The 22,533-nt window shown below is 37.9% G+C and overlaps 1 long non-coding RNA gene across 1 annotated transcript in view; it reads left to right on the forward strand.

The window, feature by feature from the left end:
- Nucleotides 1-383: 383 nt before the first annotated feature.
- Nucleotides 384-22,533, forward strand: part of LOC136792214 (uncharacterized) — a 138,826-nt gene continuing 116,676 nt past the window's right edge. Inside the window, exons 1-2 of the long non-coding RNA XR_010835681.1 lie at nucleotides 384-421; nucleotides 10,528-10,655. This is a non-coding gene — a long non-coding RNA (uncharacterized lncRNA). The remainder of the gene's footprint in view (nucleotides 422-10,527; nucleotides 10,656-22,533) is intronic.

The raw sequence follows: 22,533 nt of genomic DNA on the forward strand, positions 1-22,533 counted from the left end.
ACCTCCTCTCCTTTATATTAATTGCCTTTTGTATCTTTTAAGTAGCCAAGCATTTATATGTACATCGGAACAACTCTCATCAGTAACATATTTAATGCTACTTCTTTGTGACTTGTGTAAATAGTTTTATTTTTTTGTAGTCATCAGAAGGGGGCTTTTTGTTTGTTTGTTTAATCTTGGTGTCTAAGAAGCAGAACTGCCAAGAAGGTGCAGGCTTTACCGTGAGTTAGCAGTCAGAAATCAAAGTAAAATGCAATGTGGAGAGAGGACGGTTGGTTGTGGGGTGTTCTATGCTAGGCACTTCCACGGTGACCTCATTTCCTCTTTAGACCCCACTCAAGAAGGAGGTGTTCACTCCTCCTCACATATGAAGAACCGGAGGCTCAGTGAAGCTCTAAGACTTACATAGGGCACACAGCTGGTAAGTGCTGCCTCTTCCAGGCCTGTTTCCTCAACTGGACTCTTCTACTTTACCTACACACCTATCTGGCAATGTGTGTACACTGAGAGAGGAACAACATAACTGAAAATGTAAGTTTATGAATGCATGACAGAAAAGTGTGTGTATGTATATGTTTTAATGCTTCTCATTTCACATCACAGCAACTTATTTTGTGTATGTTGTATATAAGTTCCTTGTCAGAGAACAAATGTTTTCATTCCTTTTTAACTTGCTACGGTTCAGTCCAGATTCTCGATGGGTGCTCTTACCTAGCCTTTAAATCTTAGTCTTATATACTACCATGGCACACTGCAATTCTGGATCCAGAGAAGGTTTGGTGCATTTCATTATGTTAGGACTTCTGCAGAAGGATAATAGCTAATGAAACAACAAAGACTTCCAGACAATCAAAACAATTCGTGTGGGAGTTGTAGCTACGATCTCATGCATACCTTCATAAACTTTAGAGAATTAAAACTGGCCAATTTTGTAGCTAATTTTTAGACAAGAATGGTAGAAAATGCAAGTGTTATTAATGCTACTTATATAACTACTTTAGTCTCTTAAGTTAGTGATATTTTCTGAAGTGTTAAAATGTAGCAATAACAATTGAGTTCCAAATATATTGCTGAAATTAGAACATTTTGGTAAGGTTGGTAAGCAAAGTTGTAGTAATTAAATCACCAGTGACTAATGTATCTGATAGTTCTTGGATTCCAATATATTGCTGAATCAGAATATTGAAAAGGTCAATAAGAAAGTGATAATAATTAAAATACCACCAACAGAACCAAAGCTACTTGGCTTTTTCTTCATGCATTTTTACTCATTTTATTTTGCAAAACTTTATATGTATCCTAGAGTTAATTAATTGATTAGTTAACTAACTGAATATCTAATCACATCCTGGGTGTTCTGCCAGATATAACTCGAAATACAAAAATAAGAAAAGACACAGTTCCTGGCATCAAGGATGTTAAAGTCTAGTATGTTATTTGTATTTCAACAAGGACACAAAGAACAGTAAATGAAGATGGGGAGAGGAAAAGAGGCAGTGTGGTCCAAGTAGAGAATGAGTCAATCTAAAGGGGTTTTATCAGTTCATCCAGAGGCAACAAATCCTGCTGGCCAGATGACAGTGAAGGTGGTTTTCATAACATTTCACTGCAAGACATGTAATGTTTATAAAGCCATGAACCATGTAGTTCTGTTCCAGGGCAGTACTGTATGCAAAGGAACTCAGCTACCAAAAGTAATTTCAGAACATCTCAAATACTGCACTCATGTTTCTCAAATACTAGGAAGGGTACACATAGCTCTCAGAAAATTTCCTCTTTTCTCTTTCCCACAAGTTGCCGTCACAACCCATAGCTATTCGCACTCCTAGCCTCTTTTCTGAGCCACTTCCTCCGTCACCAGTTTGGGCTGTTTCTATTTTTCTCTTCCCACCCTCTCTGGCTCTTTATCCTAATTGACTCTGTTACATCTTCCTCGTTTCCTACCATGTCGCAGGCACTGCTCTCTGTTCATTCTCTGACGATTCTCCATTACTAATGCCCAAAGCATTACTTTCTTTTGACATCTCTTCTCTTCTCAGAAGATAAACAAGAGGGGGAAGCAGCACAAAGCCAGAATCTTCTTTAGCAGCCTGGAAAGACTCTTAAATAAGTAGTTTTTGCACTCTTATAGAGGTTCAAAATCTTTCCTAAAACCTACCACATCTGAGGTCCTGCACATTAGTCCTTTAATCTCTTGCCTATAGAATTGCTCTGTCAGAGTGCTGTTGCCTGTGTATTTTCATACCTCTATTGCTGCACATTTCCTCGCAGCTATGATTCACTCAGGAAACAGCCTTCAACTGTAGAAATGTAGGTCAGGATCATACATATGTAGGATGTCATTCATATGGAAGATAAAAGACAAGGATTCCTATTGTAAACTTCCTCTTTCCTTAATTCATTCTAGTATTTTCCAGTATTGTAGGTCTTGGTACTTTGATTTTTCTTGGTTTCATATGGAAAAAAGTGGATCCTTTCATATTAATATTCATAGACATGTGTACATGTGATACAACCCATAAACTATCATTAAATAGATTATTTACCAAAATATATTATTTTCCAAAATCGATCCAATAGTTATGACTATCAGCATGCATATTATAGGAATGAATTTGATAAAGTATTCATGGGTTATGGGCTGAGAGCTAAATTTTTGAGTAGTTAGAAGGCTCTACTACTGTGGTGGTGGACAGATTACTTACATTTATATGTATAATGTATTGTACACACACACAATTATTTTAATAATGACATGAGATATAGAAAAATAATTGCACAAGTATTATAAAAAGTCTCATCCAAGTCCTTTCCCACTAAATTCCTCTCCAAACCCGAAATGCTAAAAGGCTGAAAACTGGTAGATGTGAGCTTTCCCCAGCTATTTGCTTCCTCTCATACTTGCAGGAAGTGTTAATGAACTGAGGGTTTACACAAAATCGAGCACACGGTTGTTACTCAAATTTTTACTGAATGGAAAATGAAACCCCCAAAATCAGAGCACAGAAGGATACAAGGTAGGAAGGAGCTGAGTGCATCCTGTTCATTTATATACTGAGTAACTGTTCCCTGCATAATCACAGAGTGGCTGAAGATGATTCATCTGAAAGACCTATTTAAGGAAGGAAGTGAAAGTCAGAGGCTAAAAAATGACCCATAATCAGGTGCTGACAGTTGTGTGTTGAAAGGTTCTATGTAAAGCCAAACTTTCCAACCACAAAAAGGGACCTGTTTTGTTCAACATTTTGGAGTGAAGAAATTAAGGGGAAAGCTGAGCTAAGATGAAAGGTCTAGAAATAGTTTTAACTTTCATGCTTGACACAGAGAAATAAAAGAAATCTACTGAGTAGATTAAACAAATAAATGTCCAATCATGCGTTTAATCTGAATTCCCATGAACATTTGTAGAATTTGTAAGAAGACTCCAAAGTTTATTTTCATACAAGATAGGCCATCTCATATGCCCCAAATTGAAAAGCCTTATGAAATTGTGTACAGATGACTTGACGATTCAGGGGCAGAATATTCAGATTGTCTGTTGTTGATGTTCCCTGCAGCTCCCTTATAAGTTTACTCACTCATTCATTTATTCCTTTTTAAAAAATTCAACGGATAGGGCTTCCCTGGTGGCGCAGTGGTTGAGAGTCTGCCTGCCGATGCAGGGGACACGGGTTCATGCCCCGGTCTGGGAAGGTCCCACATGCAGCGGAGCGGCTAGGACCGTGAGCCATGGCCGCTGAGCCTGCACATTCAGAGCCTGTGCTCCGCAACGGGAGAGACCACAGCAGTGAGAGGCCTGCGTGCCACAAAAAAAAAAAAAAAAAAAAAAATTCAACGGATAGTTAGTATTGTGCTAGGTTTTGGGGATACAAAAAAATGTGTTTCCTTCTGTTAAGGAACTTACAGTCTGGTTTGTAAGACAAGAAAAGAGACTTTAATGGTACAGCGTTATGAGTGCTGTGACAAAAAATAAGCCCAGAATGCTAATTCAGACTGGGGGATTGAAGAAGCCTTCCAGGAAGTATTAATGCATGAGATGTGCTTTGAATAAAAACGAGTATAACCAGATGAAGGCAAGGCACTAGAGCATGGGTGCTAAATGCATAGATTCTACAGCCAGGCTGTCTGGGATCAAGTCATGGTTTTTGCCAGCGACTATGCATGACTCCAGGCAAATGTCTCTCCCTTTTCTCCATGAGTGGGGATAACAATGGTATCCACCATCTACTTACCCATCCCAGGGTTGTAAGGATGAATATGTGAGTTAATACTTCCAAAGCACTCAGAACAGTGCCTGTCTCACTGAAGTATTATATGTGTGTGATGAATAAAGGGGTTGAGTGTCCTAAGTAGCAGGTAGAGCTGGTGCAGTGGCCTGAAAGGGTATGCATGCTGCATTTAGGAAAGAGTTAAGAATAGAGCGTAGAGTCCATAGTGAAAAGGATTGAAATGATAAGGCCAGAGAAATATGAAGGGTCTGTTAAAGAATGTGGCTATTATCTTAGACACCATGAAGAACCATGAAAATATTTTAAGCAAAGGAGAGATAAGATTAGATTCGTATTTTAAACAGGTCACTGGCAATGCTGTGGAGAGTAGATTATGGGGTGGGTGGCAACTCTGGCATCTGGGAGGAAAAAAAAATATTTTCCCTGATAGCAAGAATCATCTGGGGTGCTTTTTAAACATACATGTTTCCAGGCTCCTTTCTGGGAGATTATGATGCAGAAGATTTGGGGCATGTCTGGTAATCTATGTTTTTAACAAGCATAAAAACATATGCTTCCGGTCTTCAGATGATTTTTGTCTTCAGAGTGATTTTGCAAACACTGAGTTGGGGGGTAGTTGCAGGCATTTAGATAAAGACTAATGAGGACCCAAACAAAAGTGGTAGAAACAACGTGGTTGGAAATAAGGGGGCTGATTTCAAAAGGAAGATGTAACAGGACTTAGCTGACTGATAGGATGGAGCCAAGGATAACACTCAGAGTTCTGACTTGGGTGACTAGGTAGATTGTGGAAGAATCTGGAAGAAAAGTAGGTCTGGCAGTGAGATTAATGAGATCAGACTCGGACAGGTTGAGTTTGGAGTGTCAGTGGGGAGAAAGTCCAGTCAGAGGTTGCATATACATGCCTGAAGTAAGGAAAGGGATTTAGGCTCTGGAGACATAAAATTGGAAATCATCAGTGTACACGTAGTAACCAAAGATTGGCAAACTCTAACATTTAATTGGTGGGTAGGGGAACATAATCCTTTTTTATTTGTTTTTGCATTCATTCACTCATTCAATAATTCATTCAACAAACCATTTAAAATGCTTATTTTATGCTAGGCACCATGCTACACACTTTTTCCATAAAGGAGACTGTGAAGAAATAGCTAAGAGGCCTATAAGGAAAAGAATAGTGTTATCAAAGCCAAGGGAGAAGATTGTATCAAATGATGCCAAGATGCCAAATGAGATGATGAGGGAAATGGATTCCCTGGATTTAGCAAGAAACAAGAAGTTCACTGGTAACTTATGAGAGAATGGATTCTGCTGAGTGATGGTTAAGGAAATTGAACTTGAGGCATGGCTTGAGGTGTGAATGGGTAGTGAGGGAGTGTAGTTAATGAAGGAAGAAGAGAAGTAGATGAGCGAGACTGCAGAAACATGGTTTCAAAATCTTCCCCTACCTGAATGCATGTCCTTTGCAGTGTTTCTTTGTAGTTACTCTCATCAAGAGGTGGAGTCTGTTTCTTCACCCTTTAATCTGAGCTTAGTCATGTGACTTGCTATGGCCAATAAAACATTAGCAAATATGATGTAAACAGAAGCTTGAAAAGTCCTTGAGCATTGGGTCTTGCCTCTCTTGCTGCTCTTGGGAATCCTGTGGCTGCCACCAGGTAAATGTAAACCTGGAGTAATTTGCTGGAGACCTGTGGCCAGTCATCTTCATCACCCCACTGGCAGCCAGCATCAACTGACAGCCAGCACCAGCCACCAGACATTGAGCGAGACATTGAATCAGCCCTTACCCAATCTACCCACTGACTTTAGCCCCAGAGTGAGCCTAGCAAGCCCTAGCAGAATGACCCAGCAAATACCAGCTTAAATCACTGATTCACAGAGAAGTGATATTGTTTAAGCCACTTAGTTTCAGGGATAGTTTCTTACACAGCAAAAACTAATGGAGAGAACAGAATATTGTCTTGAGTGTCGAAGATTTCATATGTCTAAGTTAGCTCGGGGTTCATATCTGAGCTGGACTGGAGGTCGGAAAAGCTCAGGTTGTTCTTAGTCTCTTTTCTCTTCTTAACACATTGTCCCAGCCAGAAACAATAAAAGTAGTATATAGGAGGGACTTCCCTGGTGGCACAGTGGTTAAGAAGCTGCCTGCCAATGCAGGGGACACGGGTTTGATCCCTAGTCTGGAAAGATCCCACATGCTGTGAAGCAACTAAGCCCGTGCACCACAACTACTGAGCCTGTGCTCTAGAGCCCGTGAGCCACAACTACTGAAACCTGTGCACCTAGGGCCCGGGCTCTGCAACAAGAGAAGCCACTGAAACAAGAGAAGCCACAGCAAGAGAAGCACGCGCACAGCAATGAAGAGCAGCCCCCGCCCGCCGCAACTAGAGAAAGCCCACACACAGCAACAAAGACCCAACGCAGCCAAAAATAAATAAATAAATAAGTAGCACATAGGCGTGGAATGGCTAGGTCATGTAGTACTATTGATTGAAAAAAGGCAGACCTCCCCCCACAGTACATACTGTGTAATTCCATTTATATAAAATTCTAGAAAATACAAACTCATCTATAATAACAGAAAGCAGATCAATGGTTGCCTGGGAATGACACGAAGGAGGGAGGGATGGGTTAAAAAGGGTCACAAGGAAACCTTTAGGAATAATGGGTATATTCATTGTATTGACTGTGGTGACAGATTTATGGGTGTATACTGTATACAAATGTCAAAACTCATAAAATTGTACATTTTAAACATGTGCAGTTCAATGTACATCAATTGCACCTCAAAAAGCTGTTAAAGAGAAAAAGAGGAACAAACAAAACCTTCTAACTGTGCTTCCTATTCATAAATGAAGTTGCAGAATAATGTCCTCCAAAGATGTTCCTGGCTTTATCTATGGACCTGGAGATGTGAGCTGTGGAACTGGGTAGGACTGTATATATTTTACCTTACATGGCAAAGGATCTTTGCAGGTATAATCGAAGGTATGGACCCTGAAGTCAGGAGATTATCCTGGGTTAAATGCATGGGCACAATATAATCATGTGAGTCCTAAAAAGGGAAGAAACTTTCCTGGTTGGGTCAGAGAGATGAGACAGAAGAGGAAGGAGGAGAGATTTGAAGAACTCAACTTGCCATTGCTGGCTTTGAAGGTGAGCGAGAGGGCCATGAGCCAAGGAATGTGGCAGCTAAATGAGTAAGAAACAGATTCTCCCTTAAAATCTCCAGAAAGAAATGCAGCCTGCAGATACCTCGTTTGTAGTCCGGTAAGACCCATACTAGATTGCTGACCTACTAAACTATAAGACACTTAATTTGTGTTGTTTTATGCTACTATATTTGTGGTAATTTGTTACAGCAGTAATAAAAACTGAATGCACAAGGTTTTCATGGGCAGAAGGTTGAACTTATCGGCTAAAGTAGCTGTTTGAATGACCTGTATTTCCCAGCCATAAATCACAAATAATCAAGAGTTGATTGTATTTTTGCCTCCATTTGCTTCTATCTTACTAACTTTAGACTTATTCACCTTTTAAAATGCTGCTCTGGACACTAAGGTTTGCTGCCATAGGCTGGTTGTGGGAGCCTAGCTCTCCGAATCCCCTAGTCAGAACCATACCCAGGTGACATTTTCCAACTATAGGTATATCTTCTCATTAAATGCCGGTCCCATCAAACATCACTATTGTAAATTATGGTTTTTGTTTTTGTGTGCAGACTTTGAAAGGCAACAGACTCCAAGGGGAAATATTATAGACTTTTCCAGACACCTATTCTCTCTTCAGGGTTTAAAACCTGAAAACAGATTGCCTGGGTTTAAATACTGGCTCCACTCTACACCTTATGACTTGCTTAGCAGTTGGAGACGGCAGTGGTACACTGAAAGCAAGGCTGAAATGAGCCTATTCATGTAAAACACTTTTAACAATGCCTGGTATGTGTAAGTACTCAGGGAGCGTTGGGTTGCTAATTATGATGATGATGATGACGACGATGTTTTTGCTGCTGATAGGAAAATTTCTATCTCAATAGTGAATTCGTATATCCCAATTTCCTATGTCCTAGCAGAAGAGATCTCCATTTGCCTTTCTTGTCTGCCTGTCCTTCTAAGATGCACATCATTTCCTCTGTCTTTCTTGTCCTAAAATTTCCTGTTTCTTGTTTCTACTGAAGTAGAAGCAGGAAGAGAAAATCACATAGTGACATTTGCTGAGCATGGCAGAATTCTCTCCAATGACTTTTTTTTTTTTTTTTCCCAATTAGAAGGGTGTGTTGCCAGGACAGAGGATTATTTACACTTTCCTTGTCTTTTCAGCCTTTCCAAATGGCTTTGATGTCCATATTGAGACTTTCCTCATCAGCACATGATAATGAGCCAAAAGATTCCTGAAATTCTGTTGTCTCTGAAAACAAAACAGAACATTCTGACCAAACCATTTACAATTTCATTACACATCAGCTTTCCTGTGTGATATTTATTTGAGGAAAGGCCCTCTCTGACGTGAGGGACTTGGTTTTAGATAATTAAATCAGACAGATTAAAATGACGATCTGAGTCAGGAGAAGAAACAGATACACTATGTGATGGAAGCTATTTTTAAGGAACTTATTTTCATGGCACTGAGTACACAGAGGAGAAAACATATGGATGATATTGCTAATTTAGTACCGTGTGTACTTCAGGCTTTATGTGCAGTTTTCTAGATGGGCAGCCAACTTTTTGGTCTTCATTTTTTAATGGAGTGCTGCAAGAGATGCTCCCTGATGTATGGAACAGTCAAGTGAAAATCAAGTAGCAGGGTTAACGTAGGCAGTTTTTTTCATTGTGGTTACAAGATGACAGGGGCTTCCAAATTTGCACATATACATTGAAGTGGAAATGGATGTCAAATCTAAGAGCTCTGTGTGGGCAGCCCGGACTATTTCAATTTGAAAATTTTGTTAGTTGCCATAGTAATTGTCACAGTCATGTGGTTTCTGTGGTCTTTGTGATACTGAACTCCTATTAGAAGCAGCCAGTAAGCAGAAGTGTTTTATTTATTTTTTCCCTTGTGCATACTTATAGGTAAAAATAATGTGTAGTCAGATTTTAAGTTGAATTAAAAATAAAAAAAGATCACTTACATATCTTTATGTAAAACATGTTCATTTCCCAATTATTCTTTTAATTAGTTTTTTTCTTCAACAGAGAAATGATCAGGAAGTGATTTTTCTTTTTTTTTTTCCAAAACAAGGAGTCCCAGAAACCAAGGTTACAAAGCTTCATAAAAAGAACAGGAAACTCCTCTCTTGTTATGAATGTGTTGTGTCAGCACGATGCTGCTCAAATTCAGACTGAAATTTAAGCTGAATTGAAAGTGACTGTGTATGTTACTAATCCCTTTGCAAATGGTGCCCACCATGGCCACGGATTACTTAGTCCCTGGATGCTATTCTCAAAGCCAGGTTTTGCAGGTGGTTTTTGAAACAATGGCAGGCATTATTTGGCTAAACAAATTATTTATATTGCAATAGTTATAAAAATGTGAATGTTTATGGCTAAATATTCACAGCCCTCCTCATCTTTGCCATAGAATTATTATTTTATCTATTTGAATATTGGTTTTGAAGTTAATTTAAGATACAGATATAATAATGATAAAAATAGGAATGTCTTCTTTGGGTTCTTTTATTTTTTTATTTTTTCTTCCAGTTTTGAGATATAACTGACATAGAGCACTGTATAAGTTTAAGGTGTACAGCATAATGATTTGACTGACATACATAATGAAATGATAATCACAATAAGTTTAGTGAACATCCATTATCACATATATCACGTCCATCATCAAAATTAAAGAAATAGAAAATCTTTTTCCTTGCGATGAGAACGCTTAGGATTGACTCTCTTAACAACTTTCATATATGAAGTACAGCAGTGCTAATTACATTTATCATGTTATGCATTACGTCCTAGTACTTATTTATCTTATAACTGGAAGTTTGTATCTTTTGACTGCCTTCATCCACTTCCTTCTCATTCCACCCCCTGCCTCTGGTAACTACAAATCTGATCTCTTTTTCTACGAATTTACTTGTTTTTGAAGCATTGACCTACAACACTATCTTTGTACAGTACAGATGGAAACTAGATTTATCCTGGTGATCATTTTGAAACATATAGAAATATCAAATCACTATTGTTGTGATTTGACCATATTTTCTTATTTTAATCAGAAGGGGATAGGGCTGGTCCCAATCTTTGGTTGAGCTATAGGATGTGGGAACTGAAGTTTCTCCGTTGGCTTGCAGACCTCATGAGAGGAGAAGGTGGCACCAGTGGCTTGTCTGGAGCCAGGATGGCTGTGCATGCTTGGATGGGGCAGTAGGAATTGACCACCTCTTACTATTGCCAATGAAATTCCCTGAACAAATTTGGGGTGAGTGACAAATGTCATTTCTTACATTTAATACACTAGATATATACACTGATTAATTAAAAATTGGTAGCATGTCACAACACGGGAATCTTTGTACAGCTATGGATTTCACTGCCTTTGAAGTTTATTGTCAGTAGATGTGTTCTAAGTGAGCTTTATGTATTATTAAAGATACTTTGATCATAAGAATTCTGCCAACCAGAAAAAGTGACAAGGAAACTACACACTCGGCAAACTACTGGGGATGAAACCATTTGCAGTTGAAAAGTTATCAATTTTATAGCCTGGCTCTTCTATGTCCTTTCCTGCTGGAAATATTTAGGATTATGGAAATGCTAAAGTTTTATTAAAAAGTAAATAGTGTGCAATGAGATTGACTCAACTAATGCCTTCAAAATTTTATTAGATATGATAAATAATGCAAAAAATTAAAAAATGAATTAAATTTAAAAATTAAGAAAATTAGAATTACATTTTTAAAAATTAAGAAAAACACAAGACAGTATTACCTTCATAACAAATTGTTCTTTCTTTTTTTATTTATATCTTTTAAATTTAATTTTGAATACATAAAGCTTTCTTGTTCAAAAAAACATAAGAAGTGAAAAGCGTCTTTTATATCCATGTCTTGCATTTTTCTGTTTGCCCCTAGGTCCAACCCTCTGGATAACAGCTATTATTTTGTTTTATTTATTATTTTTTATTATTTTGTGTCCCTCATGACTTTTAAAGAGGGCTCTTTAAAAAAAATTTTAATTTAATTTAATTTATTTATTTTTGGCTGCGTTGGGTCTTCATTGCTGTGTGCGGGCTTTCTCTAGTTGCGGTGAGGGGCAGCTACTCTTTGTTGCGGTATGCGGGCTTCTCATTGGAGTGGTTTCTCTTGTTGTGGAGCACGGGCTCTAGGCGCGGGGGCTTCAGTAGTTGTGGCACGTGGGCTTAGTTGCTCTGCGGCATGTGGGATCTCCCCGGACCAGGGCTCAAACCCGTGCCCCCTGCATTGGCAGGCAGATTCTTAACCACTGGGCCACCAGGGAAGCCCATAACAGCTATTATTAATCTTGGAGTATTCATTTAGAATTCCTTTATGCATATACAAGAAAATATAGCTACATTATTTTTCTCCTTTTTACCCCAAAGATGACATACTACACACTCTGTTCTCTTTTCACTTAACAAACACTATTCTACTTTTGTGTAATCACACTATTTTCACTTAATATACCTTGGATACCACTTGATATCAGTGCAGGGAGAGTTTCTGCTTTCACTTTTTAACAACTACCTGTAATTCCATTATATGGACATATTACTAATTATTTAGCTAGTTACATATTGATGAAAGTTAGTATATTTTCAAATTTTTTCGTTGCAATGACTAATCTTGTACTAATGTACAGGCAGCATTCCACACATCACTAGTGGATATCTGGGTTTTCCTAGCAGTGGAATTGCTAGGGTAAAGGGTATATACACTTGTAAGATGTATAGATATTAGCACACGGCCAACTTATACTCCCATCAGCAATGCATGAGAAAATGCTATTTTTCCCGCAGAGTCCTATCAACCAAATGTGTTAGCTAACTTTGGATTTTTGCCGACTGAGAGGTAGAAAATGATATCCTGTGTGGTTTCTGTTTATATTTCTTTTTTTATAAGGGAGGTTGATTATCTTGTCATTTACTTAAGAGCAAATTTCATTTCCTTTTTCTGTATTTGAAAATGGTAATGGTCTTACCAATTTATATCAGCATATTAGAGAATCTAGCCCTGTGTGGTGAGTTTTAAAAATTTCTCACAGTTTGTCTTTTTTAAAACTTTGTTCATGACTTTCTTTCTTCAATTAAAAAAAATTCTCCTATGTCCAAATTTACCAATAAAATAATTTATGACTTGGGGATTCTGAGTCATAAAAGTTTAGACAGACCTTCCTAACTCCAAATTTATAAAGTAATTGCTCCAGCTTTCCTTCTTACTGTTTTTTGGTCGTATTTCAAAAAATTTAAATTTTTGGTACCTTTGGAATTTATTTTGGCATATGAAGTAAGATATGGATATTACTTTACTTATCCCTAAAGTATTTATCGACCAGTCCCTTTTCTTCCTAATGACTTGAGATGGCATCTTTTATATACACTCAATTCCTGTATGTATCTGATACACTTACTTCTGGAGTTTCTATTTTGCTAATGGACCACTATGCTACTCTTAATTATTTAAGCTTTTAAAATTGTTTTAATGTCTTTTAGGGCTGGTCCCCTTCTATGTTTATTTTTCTTACTAAGTTTAGCATCTGGTGATATAGCTTAGAACTGTTGGGCTTTCACTGAGATCATGTTAAATTTACAAATTAATTTAGAGAGAATTGACACATATATAACGTTGAGTCTTCCTACCCAATAACATGGACTTTCCATTTGTAGAAAGGCTATTTTGTGGCCATCAGTATTATTTTAAATTTTATTTTTAACAGGTCTCACATTTTTCTTGACATTAAGTTTATGTACTTTATCTTTTCTGTTGCTGTTATATATGAACTCTTTTCTCCTATTAAATCTTCTAACTGGTTGTTTGAATATTTAAAAACAACTGAGTTTTGCACATTGATTTTGTACTTCATTATTAGTGAATTCTCTTATTGTTTGTAGTAGTTTTTAATAAAACCTCTTGAATCTTCTAATTATACTACCATGTTATCTATAATTAGTGGTATTTTTACTCATCTCTTCCAATTTTTATATTTATAATCATTTTCTATTGGGTAATGGTATTGACTAATAGCTCCAGCACAATGTTACATAGTAGTAGTGTTAGTGGATACTAGCCAACACAATGAAGACACTTCCATAAAAGTCAGAAGCATTATAATGGCTTTGTTTTGAATTAGATACATTTTATTGAGACAAGATAGCCTCCTATTTCTATTTCAATGTTTTCTTGGTTGTTTTCTTTGTTTGTTGTATCAGGAAAGGCAGATGAATTTTGTCCAACACTTTTTCAGCATCTATGGAGAGATCCTATACTTTTTTTCTTTAGATTTGTCAATATGATGAACTGCATTAATAGAGTTTCTAGTAGTGGACCATTATGATCTCAGTTGGTAACAATGGTTTTTTTGTCTTGTTTTTGTTTTTTTAAATGAGCTCCTGGATTCTTTTTGTTAATATATTATTTAGAATATTTGCACCATTATTAATAGTGTGATTAATAGTCTCTAGGTAGTGTGATCAAAGAATGTTATTTCTATGGTTCTTTTTTTTAGATTTTGTAAAGTTTTCTATTGGTCATTTTTGGGAAAATAAGTGTATTCTCTCATTTCAGGTTATGGTGTTTATAATATATTAATCATTTGCATTATATCAATTATGATATTTAGGTCATTGTGTATCCTTATTTTTTCCTACCTGATTGATCATGCACTGGAGAGATGAATTGGAGTCTCCCAAGATTAGCATGTTTGTGTTTATTTCTCTTTATGTCTCCTGTAATTTCTGCTCAATGAATGCTGCTATTTGTTGCATAGATAGACTTAATTGTAATATCTTCACTGGGAATTGAACCCTTTGGCATTATTAAGTTCTCTTCTTTGTTTTATTTAAATCTGCTTGTTTTGACTTCTGCCTTGCTTGATATGAAGATTATGACTTCTTTATATTATTTATTTTTGCTTGGTAGACCTTTGATTTCTCTTCTGTTTTAAGATGATCTTAGGTTTTGCCTTGTATTTGGCATGGAGTAGGGTTTTACTTTGTGATTTAATCTGTAAAAATTTTCTTTTGTATACATGAATCAAGACAATTTATTTATTGATTTGACAGAAGTGTTGGGTCTTAGTTATTATTTTATATCATGTTTTTCTTTTATAACTTTAAAAAAAATCTATTACTAGATGGTGTGTTTTCTTTGTCTGCTGATTGTTTTCAGTGTGAAATTTTGCTGAGATTTAAGGAGGTTTTTATTTTATTTTTATTTTAATATTATCGTAATTATATCTTTATGTAATGTCACTGGTCGTAATCTTCTTCAAACAGAATCTATTAGTTTCCTTTTATGATGATAAAAGTAGTTCGTTTACTATTATTTCCTCATTTCTCCCTCTCTTTCACTCTCCAGTTGTAGTCAATTATCTTTCTTAATGTTCTATTTTATAGGGTTATATATGCTTATAAGTCAGTTTTAAATTATAACATTTGACTCTTGACTACTGCAGATGGAATTACTTACTATTCTACTCCATTCTTTCCCTTTTCCCTCCCAGTTAAAAAAATCTGAGCTCTTATTCTATTGTCAGGCATATATAATTTGCACTATGTTCCTTCACCATAAACTGTGGTTTGTGTTAGTCTTAATTGCAGAGTTAAATACATTCAGTGGTCACTACAAGTCCTTTTGCTGTAGTTCTCCAGTTATGTCTTGGTTGACGGACGCTTTTCCTCTAGTAGTTTCCCTGAGAAATGTCCATGAGAACAATATTCCATGAATTTGTGCATATTTAAAACATCTGTAATTTTTATTCTTGAGGGCCAGTTTGGCTGGATATAAAATCTTTGATTCACCCTTTCTTTGTAGAGTATTTTGCAGGCATTGCTCCATTGCTTCTAACACTGGTAATTCATAGGAAGAAATCTGATTCCAATATAATTTCCTTTCTTTATAAATAACTTGATATTTTTGCCTGGATGTCTGATTCTCTCATTTCAAGCATTCAATAATTTTATTACTATAAGACTAGTTATTGACCATTGTGGGTCAATTTTTTCTGTCATGGCACAGTGTGCTTTTGTAATACAGGGATCCAAATCCACATTTAAAGAAAATTTTCTTAAATTGTAACTTTAAATATTTGTTTTGTTAAAAATTTTAATTTTTCTTCTTGGGTATGCCCTCTATGCAAATGTTGGATCTCCTTTGGAAGTTCTTTTTCTCCTGTTTTCTCTCTACTACTTTTCAGTTCTTTAGTTTCATTCATTTTGTTTGCTTTCTTACCTCTATGTCCCTTACTGTGTTTTTTGCTATGTCTGTTCTTTTTGATTATTCTAATTTTATATTAATTTCTAAATTTAAAAATTCTACTTTCCTGACTGGAACGGCATGAATGAGGCTGGTGGGGAAAAAGTCAGACATTTAGTGGTACCAGGGAACAGAGTGGTAGAAGATGAATTTGAAGAATCAGGCAGCAGCCAGATCACGTAAGCCTTCAGCTATGGCAAGGAGTTTAGACTTTATTGCAGGTGTGATGGGAAACTATTGGAGGATTTTAAGCACAAGAGTGACATAATCTGATGTGTGTGTTAATAGGATCACTTGACTTCTGTGAGGAGAATAGATTGTAGGGAGGTGAGAGTAGAAGAAAGGAGAGCAATTATGAGGCTACTAGAATAATCCCAGTGGCTTGGCTAGGGTAGTGTTGGTAGACCTGGTGAGAAGTTGTCAAATAGCAATTTCTCTCTTCTTTTTTACATTATGTAGTTGTTGCAGCAAATTAACTTATGCATATTTAAACATGCATGTGTATTTACAAGAAGCTCTTTAGCTGAAATGTATGTGGCCTGTTTAGGTAGCATTTATTCATTTAGCAAACAAACATTTACTGGTGACTTAGTGCCAGCACAGTTCTAGGAGCTAGCAATGCAGTGATGAAAAAAAAACAGATGCAGTCCCTGACCTCAAGGAACCTGTAGTTTTGCAGGTGAACATAATAATAAAAATTATAGAAATAACTAATATTAAGTGAGCAAGTGCATGTTCTAGGTAATGTTCAGAGCTTTTCTCACATAGTATCTCATTTATTCTTCACAACTCTGTGAGATTGGTATTATTATTACCCTTATCTTATAGGTGAAGATACCAAGGTTAAGAGTGGTTAAGTATGTTGCCTAAGTTCTCACAGCCAGTAAATGGTGGTGCCAATTTTAGCCTAGGTTAAATCAGTGAGCAAATAAATAAGAAATATGAAGAAACATGGTAGGGAAAACCTGGTAAACATGGAAAGCCTCTCTGAAGAGGTGTGTTTGAGCAGGTGAATGTGCAGGAAGCTCACACACAAGAGCCAGAGTAAGAGCATTCCTAGGCAGAGTGAATAGCAAGTACAAAGGTTTGAGACTAGAAAGAGCTTGATATGTGAGGAACAGAAATGAAGTCTGGATGGTTGTAGCATGGGTAAGAGAGAAGAAAATGGTACATGATGAGACTGGAGATCCAGCTATGGATTGTAAGGGCATAGCAAAATGGGAAACACCAGTTAAGAGGTTATTGCAAGAATGCATTTGGGGATTGTGGCCTAGATTAGATAGTGATAGGGGAAGTGGACAGAAGTGGATGGATCTGAGATGTATTCTGGAGGTTGAATTAATAGTCCTGCTAATTAATTTAATAAAGGAAATAATAGAAAAGAAATACTCAAAGATAATTCTTAGTGTAAATGTCTAAGAATATCTGAACATAAATCTACTATATGAATTGAGTCAAAATAATTCAGCCTTAAACATTTGAAATAGTATGGTAGGAATGAAGATGGAGTCAGGTGATGGTTAATGAAGGAAAAAACATTTATTAATTAAATAGGGGATAGACATTTCACATATGTAATCTCTTTTTTTGTATAATATTCATTCATTTATTCAACAAATATTTGAGTGTTGGGCAATGTCTTAGGTATTGAAGGTTATAGCAGTGGGGGAGGGAAATCCCATAAACCTCAGATTATTTGCTCTCTTGAAGTGTACAAACTGGTGGGAACTTACATTCTCTATTACCTGTATTACGTAGATATTATTCTTCCTCATTTTTTAGATGAGGACCCATGGCTTTGAGTACATAAGTGATTCATCCAATGACACTTGAAGTGCTTTAATGTTGTAGGGTCTAGATTTGACTTTGATCTTTATTATTTTTATTTAAAAAAATATTTATTTATTTATTTTTGGCTGCGTTGGGTCTTTGTTGCTGCATGAGGGCTTTCTCTAGTTGCGGCGAGTAGGGGCTACTTTTTGTTGCGGTGCACGGGCTTCTCACTGTGGTGGCTTCTCTTGTTGCGGAGCACTGGCTCTAGGCACGCTGGCTTCAGTAGTTGTGGCTCACAGACTGTAGAGTGCAGGCTTAGTTGCTCCGTGGCATGTGGGATCTTCCTGGACCAGGGCTTGAACCCATGTCCCCTGCACCGGAAGGAGGATTCTTAACCACTGCGCCACCAGGGAAGCCTGACTTTGATCTTTATGATTCTAATGTTCATATTTATTCCTTTACCGCATGTTGAAAATGCAGTATCCACATACGGACCTAGATAACTACCCATGTAAATCAATGCAGGGAATTCCCTGGCTGTCCAGTGGTTAGGACTCGGCGCTCACTGCCAGGGCCCAGGGTTGATCCCTGGTCCGGAACTAAGATCCCGCAAGCAGTGCGGCATGGCCACCAAAAAAAAAAAAAAAACTCAATGCAGATAATCTAGGAAATTGAAGCTTTTCTATAGAGTGTGTTTGTATTTCTCTTTGTTCATTCCTGTTTAATTTAAATTGATGTTTAAATTCAGCATTTGCAATTACAAGATGCTGATAACAACCCTCTCAATTAGGGCTGAAGAAGTGTGTCTAACACTCTGGAAAACACATCTCCCAAACCCCAAAGTGCCTGAGTTTATGTAAAACAGAGAGAGTTTTTTCACTGTCACGTTTCCTGCCTCTCACTTCACTCCCACAGCTGTGTGTTTGAATATTCAGAAGCAAGGCTGGAGGTAGGAGTCAATAACTGGGGGCCGGTTACTGTATCTGAGCTGCTCACCTTTCAGTAGAGGCAAAACACAGTGTAAGTAAAAAGAGAAATTTCTGAAATGTTTGAGTTACTATTCTGAAACTTTGAATTTAAAATATATTTATAATGAATTAAATTTTAAGGGCCCCTAAATAGTATATAAAGTACCAGAAGCAGTCTCTGCAGATAAACATCATCAGTGTGTAAGTAGGAAAACTTCTTTAGCTTCTATCTCCCTCGGGTTTTCTAACAGCTCCGTGGATCCTTTTCTGGCTAATGTGAATGCCCACGTGCTTTCCTTTTTGACTTCCCTAGTGAGCCTCTGGTGTTAAGGGCTGCATTTTGACTTGCCACTCCTGAAACAAACAAAAGTGCTCCATCTTTGCTGACGTGAAACCTTCACTACCATCTATCTGCACATGCTCATTCTGGCAGCTCCTCATGACCCTTCAATTCCCAGGAAATCCTCAGAGGAATGAAAAGGACAGCCCCGCCCCCGCAGCAGAGTGAATTCCCAGCTGAGTCACACCTGCGGGAGGAACGCTGAGCTGATACGTACATTGACAGGCCTGCTTGGGACAGTCCCAAGCGCTGCTGGGACTCAGCACACGGCTGCTTGGAAGGCTGGCACATCCCCACACTGTGGTGGAATGTTGCCTCCCCACCTTGTTCTTCTAGTTGGAGTGGAAACCTCCCTCCATCCAATCAACTTTTCTGGATTAACTGGGGTATGTTGAAGGGGTGGGAGAGAATCCCTTTGGCCCCCCGGATTCTGAGAGAACCGTTACAGGAACCTGGCTGGCCCTGCGGTCTGCTAACTGCTGCCACCCACACCAGTCTTAACGGCCACATCCTGAGGGGCCTAGTCCCAAAGCAGCTCTTTGGACTGCTTGTGTGGTCATAGCAGCCCTCAAGACCGGACAGCCTGCCAAACCCCGGGAAACTTGGAGTTTAGGTCAACTTAATGCTTTCCCATTAGGTGCTGGGAAGAAAGAAAGTGTAGAGTGACATGAATGCATGAAAACCAGTGTAATTCTGCCTCAGACATACTCTGTTTTTGCCAGATTGGTTTCCTGACCAACTGCTTTTTTTTGTTTTTAACTTTAAAAAAAAATAAATTTATTAATTTTATTTATTTATATTTGGCTGCACTGGGTCTTTGTTGTTGTGCGTGGGCTTTCTCTAGTTGCGGCGAGCAGGGGCTACTCTTCGTTGCGGTGCGCGGGCTTCTCTTGTTGCAGAGCATGGGCTCTAGGCACGCAGGCTCAGTAGTTGTGGCTCGCGGGCTCTAGAGCGCAGGCTCAGTAGCTGCGGCGCATGGGCTACAATTTTCTCCTGCCCTCGGACATCTGCACGGGCTTGCTTAGTCGCTCTGTGGCATCTTCCCGGACCAGAGCTTGAACCCGTGTCCCCTGCATTGGCAGGTGGATTCTTTTTTTTTTTTTTTTTTTTTTTGGGGGGGGGGATCAGAAGGGCACAAGCAACTGATGGTTGCAAGGCAAGTTTTGGCAGGTGGATTCTTAATCACTGTGCCACCAGGGAATCCCTGCAATTGCTTTTTATGAAGATTTTTTTTTGGTATTAAATCTTAGTTTTATCTCTATGACAAAATAGGGTATAAATAATAAGTAAATAAAAGAAAGCTCCCAACTGGAGAAAGTCCACAAATTATGTTGTTTACTTAACCAATAACATCAATATCACTTGACTTTCACATACATTTTACAGGTATAGGATGTTGTAAAATAACCAAGCACCTGTTTTCAAGTTGGACATGGGCAGTTAGAGGATGAGGGGTTTGGATGTGGTCTTTAGATGTCAGACAGACCTGTGTGTTTAACACCTGTTCTGCCTCTTTTACCCTGTGATCTTGGACAAGTTACTGTATTTCTCTAGGCCTCAATTTCCTAATCTAAAGAATGGAGATAATTATTATGTAGCACTTTCCACGTTGGATTGTTGAGAGGACTGAGATCATGCAAATAAAATGCTTACTTAGCACGGTGCCAGCCACATAAAAGGCTCTGAGTGTCAGAAGTGATGTTGCTAATGAAGCTGATAACACCACCTGTAATGGGTAATTTTAATGTGTCCACTTGACTAGGCTAAGGAATGCCCAGATAGCTGGTAAAATATTACTACTGGTGTATCTGTGAGGGTGTTTTCAGAAGAGATTAGCATTTGAATTGGTAGGCTGAGTAAAGAAGATTGCTCTCACCAATGTGGGTTGGTATCAGCCAATCTACTGAAGGCCTGAATAGAACAAAAAGGTGAAGGAAGGGAGGATCTGTCCTCTGCTTGAGCTGGGACATCAATTTTCTCCTGCCCTCAGACATCTGCACTCCTGGTTCTTGGACCTTTGAACTTAGACCAAATTACACCACAGGTTTTTCTGAGTCTCTAGCTTGCAGATGGCAGACTGTGGGGCTTCTAAGGCTCCACAACTGCATGAGCCAACTTATATGTGTATGTTTATATCTGTCTATCTATCTATCTATCTATCTATCTATCTATCTATCTATCTATCTATCTATCTATCTATCTATCTCTCCTGTTGGTTCTGTTTCTCTGGAGAACCCTAATACACCACCACCACTACGCTGAGTTTTTCCCTTCTTATATAGATTGATAACCATTGAGAGAGCATAGACTATTCAATGATTGGGAATATGAGATTCTGGTCATTAGACAAATTTAAAAAAAACCCACACAACTAGATCAAGGAATATATAAAGTCCTTCATAGATGCATTTATAATGTAGCAAATGGATTTTACCAAGGGTTTGATTAGTGTGCAGGTATTTATTAGTGAAATACTCAAAGGTATGAAAATTACTTTTTTTGTCAGGATCAACTTAAGATCAATAAATCAAGTGTGTGTGTGTGTGGGGGGGGTGGGCGTGGGTGTGGGTGTGTGTATTTGCTTTACTCATATTGTGAATATGTTTTATTGAAGCTGATTTGAACGAATGACTCTAAAGAAGAGATATGCTGCAAGTAAGAATGTCATTTTCAGCCATGGGTAAAATAGTGTAAGGATATCACATTATTGCAATTTTTAGGATGATTTTAATGTCAACAACAAGGAGTGCTCTCTCATTATTGCCGAAATAAACACTGTTTGGAATTCAAGAGGGATTTATGGAATAATAATTTCTATATTGATCAGGGGAAAATCTACTTAGTGCTTGAAAACTTAAGGTCATTGTAATTTATTGCATCTTGTGATATCAAATCAACTATTTTTTAAAATTGAGGTACTGTTGATGTACAATATTACATAAGTTTTGGGGATAGAACATAGTGATTCACAATTTTTAAAGGTTATACTCTATTTATAGTTATTATAGACTATTGTCTATATTCCGTGTGTTGTATAATGTATCCTTGTAACTTATTATTTTATACATAGTGGTTTGTAGCTCTTAATCTCCTAGCCTTATCTTGCCCCTCCCTCCTTCTCTCTCCCCACTGGTAATCACTAGTTCTCTATATCTGTGAGTCTGCTCCTTTTTTGCTATATTCACTAGTTGGTTGTATTTTTTTTTAGATTCCACATTAGGCGATATCATACAGTATTTGTCTTTCTTTGTCTGACTTATTTCACTCAGCATAATACCCTCTAAGTCCATCCATGTTGTTGCAAATGGCAAAATTTCATTCTTTATTTTATAGGTGAGTGGTATTCCACTGAATATATATACCACGTCTTCTTTATCCATTCATCTGTTGATGGACACTGAGGTTGCTTTCGTAACTTGGCAATTGTAAATAATACTGCTATGAACATTTGGGTCCATTTATATTTTCGAATTAGTGTTTTTATTTTTCAGATATATATATACCCAGGAGTGGAACTGCTAGCTCATATGGTAGTTCTATTGTTAGTTTTTTTTTTTTTTGCGGTACGCGGGCCTCTCACTGCTGCGGCCTCTCCCGCCGTGGAGCACAGGCTCCGGACGCGCAGGCCCAGCGGCCATGGCTCACGGGCCCAGCCGCTCCGCGGCATGTGGGATCCCCCCGGACCGGGGCACAAATCCCGGTCCCCTGCATCGGCAGGCGGACTCCCAACCACCGCGCCACCAGGGAAGCCCTATTGTTAGGTTTTTGAGAAAACTTCATACTGTT

This window comes from Kogia breviceps, chromosome 12, assembly GCF_026419965.1.
Source record: "Kogia breviceps isolate mKogBre1 chromosome 12, mKogBre1 haplotype 1, whole genome shotgun sequence".
Taxonomy (NCBI): domain Eukaryota; kingdom Metazoa; phylum Chordata; class Mammalia; order Artiodactyla; family Physeteridae; genus Kogia; species Kogia breviceps.